Source organism: Orcinus orca, chromosome 1, assembly GCF_937001465.1.
Source record: "Orcinus orca chromosome 1, mOrcOrc1.1, whole genome shotgun sequence".
Lineage (NCBI taxonomy): Eukaryota > Metazoa > Chordata > Mammalia > Artiodactyla > Delphinidae > Orcinus > Orcinus orca.
The window spans coordinates 33088434-33098336 of record NC_064559.1 but is presented as its reverse complement, the minus strand read 5'-3'; positions in this window follow the sequence as shown (position 1 = coordinate 33098336).

The window sequence follows — 9903 nt, the reverse complement described above, 5'->3', positions numbered from 1 at the left end:
ATAACTAGAGTTGAGTTCTAAAGTGTACCTTCCTCTTTTCCAATAGAAATGGTCCCACAATTTCAAAAAGTTCTCAAAGGTGAAAAAGCGCACACGTTTATCACGTTTGCAAATGCCAATGAAAATGCTAAGGTAACACTGTCCAAAATGCAATATTCTTCTGTGAGAGCACCCAACTTTAAACAAATACACATATTCTAAATACAGCTTAGATCTGTGACATGTTTTGGCCAATGAAGTGTGAGCAGACATGAAGGCCTTCAATGAGCAGCAGAGGCCTTAAAAGGGCTTGTGCGGTTGGGCTCACCTCTTATGTTTCAGTGAACTTTGTGAGAAGACAGGGCCTGGGAGCTGCAGCCTCACAGTTGGGCTGCAGAGGAAGATGTGTGTTACAGACCTCAAACTGACCCAAAACACGGAGCAAAACCAGCCATCTAGAGGTCTAAAAGAGAGCCACTGCAGCTAGCCCATGGGTCCAAGAAAAATAAATTTTTGTTTGTGTAACTGAGTTTGGCGCAATTTGTTCCAAAGCATTATCACAGCAAGAGCTGACTAACACAACATCCTCCAAATAATTGTTATGTAAATGGCTGCCACCATGCCTACATGTAAGGCAAACTGTGTGCTCAAATCGCAAGAATTCTTGAACTCTTGGTGCCTCTCCAACACAATGTACATGGCTAAATTTCCAAAAATAAGTTCACGAATATACCACAAAGATCTCCCTAAACTTGTATTAAATGTAATGCAAAGTTCTTCCTTTTCATTTTCTGCTTCTACATAATTAAAATGTTTTTTATCAATGTAAAATGGCTCTTGCCCTTTGGCTTCTGTCGTTAGTCTTCTGAACTCCTTGGCTTTTCAGCTCCTAGGCTGTAAGATATGAATCAGCAAATGCCCCAAGGAGAAAGGCTGCACCAAATGTCAAACTTGCATCTGTGTTTCCCTTCTCTCCAGAACTTGGCCCACATGTCTCGGTGTCTCTCTAATATTCAGATGCCAGCGAACAGATGTTTTCTTACTTTATCCAGGTTTCCTAAAATTTCTTTAGACTTCACCTGATCTCATGTTATTATTCAACTATCATCTCAATTACCCCTAGGAAGAAAATTTACAATTTTTAGAGAAAAGGGAACCCTGGTACACTGTTGGTAGGAATGTAAACTGGTGCAGCCACTGTGGGAAACAGTATGGAGTGTCCTCAAAAAACTAAAATTAGAACTACCATATGACCTCGCAACTCTACTCCTGGTTATAAATCCAAAAAGAACAAAAACACGTGTTTTCAAAAAGATGTATTTGAAAAGATACATGCACCCCAATGTTCGAAGCATCAGTATTTACAATTACCAAGATATGGAAGCAACCTAAGTGTCATCAAGAGATGAATGGATAAAGAAGATGCTGTACATATAACCAATGGCATACTACTCAGCCTTAAAACAGAACAAAATTTTGCTATTTGCAGCAACACAGATGGACTTGGAGGGCATTGTGGTAAGTGAAATAAGTCAAATAAAAACAAACACTGTAGGATATCACCTATATATGGAATCTAAAAAATACAACAATCTACTGAATATAACAAAAGAGATGGAGAGTCACAGATATAGAGAACAAACTAATGGTTGCCAGTGCAGAGGAGGAGGAGGGTGCAATACAGGGGTGGGGAAGTGAGAGATATAAACTACTGGGTGTATGATAGGCACAAGGATGTATTGTACAACACAGGGAATATAGCCAATATTTTGTAATAATTGTAAATGTAAAGTAACCTTTAAAAAGTATATAAAAATTGTTTAAAAAAGAAATCATACTGAAAATTGGAAACAATTTAAATGTCCATCAACAGGAAAATGCACATATAAATTATTGTATTTCCCTTCATGGGACTCCTACATGGTGAGGAAAGTACATGAACTAGACAAATCTCTACGTGTCAGCATGGATGAACCTAGCAAAGATAACACTACATAAAGCAAATAACAAGAGAAAACATAGACTACTATATGCAGTTTAAGAATACTTAAAAAGATAGCCTAAATAGAAAGACATCCATGCCAGTGATGGAGACCAAGTTCAGAAGAGTGGTTACCCAGGGTCAGCTGGGGAGTGGCTGTGTTTGGGAAAGTGGTCACACCAGGCTCTTCAACAGGAATGGTAATGGTTAACTTCACATGCTGGCTGGAGGACAGAGGAGTGTCTGCGATCTTATAATGTGACCATGCTGCATGTAAAAGCCATTGCTGACCACATCTAGGGGATCTGATGCGCGGTAGCTGGTAGTGGGTGGAAGCATCCAGAAGGTGGTGGTAGAAGAGGAACGTTGTACACGTAACGCCTAAGGCCTGACCAGAGGACGACCACTGTTCTAGAAACTGGACACAAATCCAACTTCTACGGCCAATCTTAGAAGACAAACTGAGGCATATTTAAAATTTTAACACTTTATGTGAGCAAAAATAGATTCAACTCAGGCACCACAAAGCGGAAGAGGTGAGGAGCACTCCAGCCACAGAAGCTGCAGAGATGTTTATTTTAAAAGGGCAGAAGCAAAGCAAGGAAACGAGTGATTTGCTATGGCTTTAACGCCTAGTTGGTGGTTTGTGACTGGGTGTCCTCAGCGGTGTTCGTCACCCTGGGGCGTTGACAGGCTTAGATTTTGGTTGGTTTACGTAGGCAGCCGCATCACTAGAGCCACCGCAGGCTAACGGCCTCCTTACAGGGTTAATTTACTAACACCAATTGTCTGAGTCCTTCCTCTTACTCAGTCACTTCACTTCCTACGCCTCAGTTTCTCTTCCGTAAAGTGGATATTCAGTAGTAAATTCTCTGTGGAGTTGTCAGTACAAAACAGTGATTATTAGTAACCACGATCATGTTCTGAATGCATGGAACACGTCACCATTTGCCAACCACCGTGTCAAGTCAGCAGAAACTACAGAAATTAAGAGCTCTCCGCAGAAATTCACACATCCGTGCACCAGGTAACGGACCACAGGCAGACGTTCACTCAGCCTTTCATGTGTCCCTCAGAGAGTGCACGCTCTCGCCTGGGCGGGGCGAGCACAGACACTTATCGGGAGTTTACTTTTAAAATGAGTTGATACAACCATGTCTCACTTTTGTTTGGATGAGTCAGCAAACGGTTTTTGTTAATCCCAAATTCTCCACACCTCCTACCTTTCACGCTGCCCTGGTCTCGAAGCTCCCGCCCCTGCTCCTCAGGCCGCGTCCCCATAGGAGGCGGAATTGCGGGCAGACGTACGTCGTGCGGGCAGACGTACGTCGTGCGGGCAGACGTCCTGTAGCCCCGCCCCCACGGGCCCGCCCGGAGGCTTAAACCGCAGCCCCGCTATGCGGAGGGCCTTGATGCACGCGCCAACACCGGGCCGTGCGGGGGCTCCGGAGCGCGGCATGGAGCGACCGGCCTAGCTGGAGCCCGTGGCCCTATGTCTTCTGGCTGCGACATGGGTCCTGCGCACGCTACAGGGCCGCAGCCGCCGGGCGGTGGGCGCCCGAGGGTCCGGAAGGCGAGCCAGGGCCCCCAGGCGGGTGTGGGCATCGTGTCCGCAGCCAGCGTCCCCGAGGCCGCGTCCGGGCCATGATCACTCGGTGAAGCTGCGCCGGGACAGCGCGGCCGACTCCTTCTTGCGCTCTGAGGACCTGTGCGCGCTGCAGGGCTCGGTGCCTCTGTCCTCCGTGCGCGCTTCCCTGCGGGAGGGCCTGCTGGACTTCAGGCCGACCGCCTCCGGGGGGCGCACTGGGCGCCGCTCCTGAGCACCCGCTGCCCCTGATCTGTATCCAGAGCTTCTTCCAGCCACGGCTTGTCGAGACAGGTTTGTACTTCCCGCTTCCAGGGGGCCTCGTGTGGGCGCTGAGAAGCGGGGTTTTAAATGCTGCAAGGTGGCGGGTGGGCACTAGAACCGGTACCCAGTGCCCGGGTGTGCGTGCACTAGACGGGGCGTGCGGCCTAGGACTCCTGCCAGATCGGTGACCCCGGCCGAGTGCCTTAAGGCTTCAAGGTCTCAGTGTTCTCATCTGTAGCATGGGCTTAACAGGACCGTCTGTGGCGATTACAAGGATGCACTGTGTTAATGCTTCTAGACTCTACAAAGTAGAACACTTAGCACAGTTTGGAGCATCGTTAATTGTTGCACAGATGTTACGTGGTCTGTTGAATGACTTTGCCTGGTACACACCAAAGCGATTAGGAAATGGATATATCCCAGCTTCACTTCCTTTCCATTCAAACAGGGCTCAGCAAAAAAAAAAATCTTTTTTTCAATAGTTGTATCATATATAGTGGAAAGAGCACCGGTGTGAAGGCAGCTTAGGGTTTGAATTCCAGGACTTATGCTCTCTGTGGCCTGGGCAGGTTTCTTTTGCACTACATTCCCCACACTTGTAAAATGACATTAATAACCACTCTTTCTGTGGGTTCTTAGAATTAATTAAGCAGGTTATGTGTGTAAAGTAGCCTGGCACTTGAATGAGTGGTCAGAACCAAGGGCTGCTGGAGACGATGCTTCTGCCCTAGGTAAGCTCCCCTTCTACTGGGTGACAGGTGAACACAAGCACAGTAGTCAGTGCTCTGGAAGAAGTGAGTTCTGGTGCTACAGAGCACAGACTCTCTTTTTTTCTTTAATTTTTATTCTATATTGGAGGATAGTTGATTTACAATATTGTGTTAGTTTCAGGTGTACAGTAAAGTGATTCAGTTATACATATATCCATTCCTTTTCAGATTCTTTTCCCGTACAGTTTGTTACAGGATATGGAGTAGAGTTCCCTGTGCTATGCAGTAGGTCCTTGTTGATTATTTTATATATAGTCGTGTGTATATGTTAATGCCAAACTCGTAATGTATCCCTCCCCGCCATCTTTCCCCTTTGCAGAGCACAGAAACTTGGAAGGGAAAGTTCAGGGTAAGCTTCTTGGAGGAAGTGCCATCCTTTCTAAGGATATGTAGAAGCTCCTGGGGTGGCAGGAGAAAGCAGTGTGTGTTGAAGTTTGAGAAATGTAAGAAAATATGGCAAAACTAATGTGCAGGACTGGAACTCAGGGTTTGGGAAAGAAATGAGAGTTGATACTGAAAACTTAGTGGGGCCCAACAGAAAGGCACCTTGTTTGTCCTGTCAGAAGTTTGGATGTTTATCCTGAAGGCTGCGGGAAACCCTAATAAACAATAAGATGGACTTCTGGTTTAGAGGCTCACTCGGACCTCCATGTGGAAGGCAGTTGATTGGGTGCAGAGTGAATTGGAATCTAAGGGTCCCACTTAAGTTATAAAAGGTGGGACCGGGTTTTGCAGATCTGAGAGAGAATGGGTGAGGCCTGGTGACCAGTTAGAAAAGGGAGGGCAGCAAGCGTGGGTGACAGTTTACAGCTGCATCTTTTTGTGAGATACAGAGCACAGTAGGAAGGGATTGGGGGTGGCGAGAGGATCTTGCTTCATCTTCAGTGCTTTAGAGGGGCCTGGTAGACAGGTCTGGGCCCAAGGTACAGATCTGGGCTTTTTGGGAGGACAGGTGTTTGAAGGCATGGTAGAGACTTAGGTTATTCACAAGAATATCCAAAGAATCATAGGTCTGAGAGTTTTTTAAGTGGGTATATTTGAGGATGTTTATAAGCTGCGAGAAAGTAGCCAGCAGAGGAAGGGTGTAAAGATCTAGGAGAGGAAGTGATTGTTCATTTGTTTTTGAAAAGCTGAACACTTATCGTGTGCCTGGCCCTTTTCTAGGATCTGGGGTTCACACCATCTGTTATCTCTTCTGCAAGGATAGTTCAACTCATCCCCTGGTGAAGAGAAGTCAGATTATTCTTTGCATCCCATTCAGGTGTAGGAACTGTTCCATACCTCTGAAGGGACTTTACTTAACCAGAGTAATAAGTTAGAAATCAAAAGAAATTATAGTTGGAAGGGACCTGAAAGGCCACGGTACTTAATTTTGCCTAATATTTTACATTGAATGTAAGAAAAATTTATTGCAGAGCCCATTCTCTTCAGAGTTCCTTCACTGAACTTTCTTTATGTCTTCAATCCAGTGGGTCCAGCTTGTAGATTTTGGCCTCCTCCTAAATTTGCTTCTTCATCCATATTACATTTTGCCTGGACTATGGCAGAAGTTTTTGGGTGATTTCGCTGCCGCTAGGCTCAGTTCCTCTAAGTTCCTCTGCCTGCATGGATCGAATGATCTTCTACCATAAAAAGATATGCCTAAAATAATGCTGCTAATGGCTTGCCCACACAGAGTTAGTGCATACTAGCCGCCCAGCGTGTGCTCTGCCCAGAGGCGTGTAGTCTGAACTACGTTCGGCCAGGCCTCATGGGGCTCTTTGGCCCTGAGGAAGCAGAGCTTTCTGTGGTCACTCCCTTTATCTAATTGGTCCTTCAGCAGCGTGGCTCCTTTTTCTAATCAGCGGAGGCACCCTTACTCAGCCAGTGGTAACCCCAGGCCTCATCACCTGTGGGATACAAGCCATGCTCTCTCCCAGGCTTGCTTCGGCCAACATCTCTATTTTCCTTTCTGTCTCTTCTCACACTTGGACCCCTAGCCTTTAGTCATCCCCACCTGCAGTATTTACTGTGCCCAGCAGGTGTCAGGCTTGAGTATCTTTTCACAGATGTTCCCTCTGCAGTTAATGCACCTCCTACTCCAGCTCTGCATAGCCTCATCTTTCTAGATTGTACTTCAGGGTTATCATGAAGCTGTCACTTAGATATAACTTTTTGCCTCCATAGGAACCTCTGTGCCTAAAGCTTACGTTTATTTATCTCATGTGATTGAAATTTTAAGTCTATACATCTTCCTCCTTAATGAAGGCTTTAAGGGCAGGAGTCGTTTCTAATCCTTAGCACAGAGCAGATGCTTTTTTTTTATTTAGATGCTTTTTAATGATGATAAAATGTATGGTTTAAGTCACTCATTTTACAATAATTTTGCTTTAGGTTGTGACAGAAATAAAGTTTACAGAAGTCGTGTTCCTGCAATAAGAAATAAAGATGTGACCTCCAGCTGTGTAAAGCTCTTAAATGCTGTGTAAGTGCGTCGGGTGCGCTAAGGAGCCTGGAGCTAAGTGGGCTAGTTGTGAGAGAGAGAGACTTAACTATGTTAACAAAGGTAAGCCTTCATTGTGTCCTGCCAACATTTGGTAGTTGCTTTTGGGGCAAACTAAACCAGTAAAAGTTTAAACTGTTCCTCCCCATTAAAGGGATTGAATAATTGGCTTCTTTGGTGCACCTGTGTCTTGTGAATTGTCCAGTTGGAGATGGAGGTTTAGAAAGTGAGTTTCAGCCTTGTTTAAGTCTCTTCCCATTAGACTGGTCTCGTGATTTCCTACACACCATGTCTGTCTACCTTTTCCTGTCTACCTTTTCTTGGTGTTGTTCATACCTGGATTGTCTCCTGTACCTGCTCAAACCTTGGTCCATTCTCATTTGTACCATGGAAGTTTGTCATGCTGGATACTGTCAGAATTAATCTTACATAAGTTTGTGTTAAGCCACAAACCACATGTTTCGTATATTTTTTGTTTTTTCTGTTTGTTTATATTTTTATGGTTTCTCTTCAAGAAATATTATGGGAAGGGAAATAGCAAGATGTAAGAGCAAAAAAGTCATCATTCTCTTTAAATTGTTAGAACATCTATCTGCAATCATAATTATAGTGCACTGTGGTATGTGTTAAAATAGGAAATATATGTAACATCCCATAGGAGCAGCAAATTCAGTGGTGTTGGTGAGGGTGTGTCATGGAAGTAATCACAAAGCAGGTGACTCTTGATTAGGGTCCTGAAACATTAGTGTCCCTTCCCTGTGTCCAGTAGTGGTCTGGAGGGGTCAGGAAGCCTGCCTTTCAATTTGAGGGAACAGAGGTTTTGAGGTCCTCTCTCTTCTATTGCTCTAGTATACTGCCTAGCAGCTAATAAAATACTGGGTTTATAGTTGACATTTAAATCGCTGATTGCTCATCAAGATTGGCATGTATCATTGGAAATGAAAATCAGAGGAGTCTTATGCTCTTTAGGTTTTTCTTTTTTTTCCTTTGTCTCAAAAGTATGTAGTACTTTGCTGAGTGGTTGGGAAGAAAGTTTGCAGTATTCAGTGTATTCAGTTTTAGTACCTAAATAGAATAGAACTCTTGCTGTAAACTGGAATAACTTTGTTACTGACAAGTTTTAGAATGCATCAGTTCATCAATTACCTGTCTGGGAAGATTGTAGTTAATGATTTTAAGAATGTGGCTGTAAACCTCCAATTGACTCAAGAAAAGCAAATAAGTCAAGGTTGACAAATGTATAGGCTCTTCATCTTACTGTGTGTGTGGTTTTTTATTTTTCCTTTTAGTTACTTGTCAAGGTATAATAAAGAACTCTATCACTCTTAAGACAGTAAACTTCACGGGGTATAATTTGACATGGCAGGGAGAAGATTACATGGCCAAGATCTTAAAGGTGATTTTATGTTTAAACCTTCATGAAAACATGTGATTGAAGCACGTTAACATATTGATACAGATGGCAGTTAATTTTTGTCTTTTAATACATGTGAGTGCAGCTTCTGTTTTGTTGAAAGAATCTGACCAAATGGTAATGTGAATTGCTGTTGCATAAAGTATAGTGTTGAATCCCCAGTCTTTGCACTTGAGTTTAACAACTCTGTGGTTTTCTATCTTCTTCCTGAGACACTATCTCAGGTCCATCCTCGTCACACAGAGTGGTAAATTAGAGAATGATTAATATCACCATTTACAGAAGTGAGACTGAAATCTCAACCATCTTGAACATAGGAACTGAAGGGGCCTCTCAGCAGTTCAGAGAGTTATTACCAAGCCAGTCGGCTGAATTCTGTTCAGTTTTCTCCGTAGCAGAGCCCTCCAGGTCCTTGTTTTGAGCTTATTTATTTTTATACACAATTCTGTGTGGTTACTGTACATAATACTAAATAGTTGTATTAACTGGGTTTAACTGGTGATGTATTTACATCAAGATCTAACTTCGTTTTGTTGATATCTTTTTAGGGGCTTGCCATTCATCAAAGCTCGTGATGTATGTAATCAGTTGCTGGTGTGTAGCTATCATATTTATGATATGTAGGGCTTGAATTGGGAGAGGTGGATGGTCATTCTTCTTGCTTTTTAAACTGACAGAGGCTTACAGGAAGCATTTCCCTCTCTGAAATAAATCTGTGTAGAACTTGTCTGGTCGCTCTCCCAATGCAACTGTGTAGTTGTGTGGGTTTGGCACACAACTGGCAGCCTTGTGGTTATGTCTGTAAACAAGGAAGCCTGTTCTCCAGTCTGCACATCAGCTGTTACCCAGTGAAATGAACTTGACTGCCATTTCTGATCCCTCACGTGGAGCTGTCATACTCAAGAATGTTCATATGTTTTCAAGAAACGTTGTTTGCGGGCTATATGTACAAATTCCTGATCTAAAAGCCAATATAAAGCAACATCTACCAAACCTCTGCTCTCTCACCAAGGCCACACACATTCCCTCACTCATGGCCTCACGGCAAGCTAATACTGTCAGTATCAGATTCTCCTTCCCAGTGGTTCTGGGAGACTGCATAGTTGCTCTGTGAAAGGCACCACTGCTGAGGTTGAGAGAAGAGCATCTTGGGTGTCAGTCCTGCCCTTGCATGCTCAGAGAGAAGGGTGTGCACCTCGTTCTCCTGTTGGGATTTTCCTACGCTGCAGGTTTGCTGCTTATTGTCAAAATGATGTCCTAGTGACTTGTCTTCTGCGTAGTTACATAATCCCAGCACACTTCTTTATGACCTGTAGACTTTTATGGGGTTGTGACCAGGTCAGGTTTTAAATGTTTGGAAATGTCCAATTGAACAACATTGCAGTGGCAGTGAAGCTTGACAGGAGAATTGTATTACTGTTACCCTAG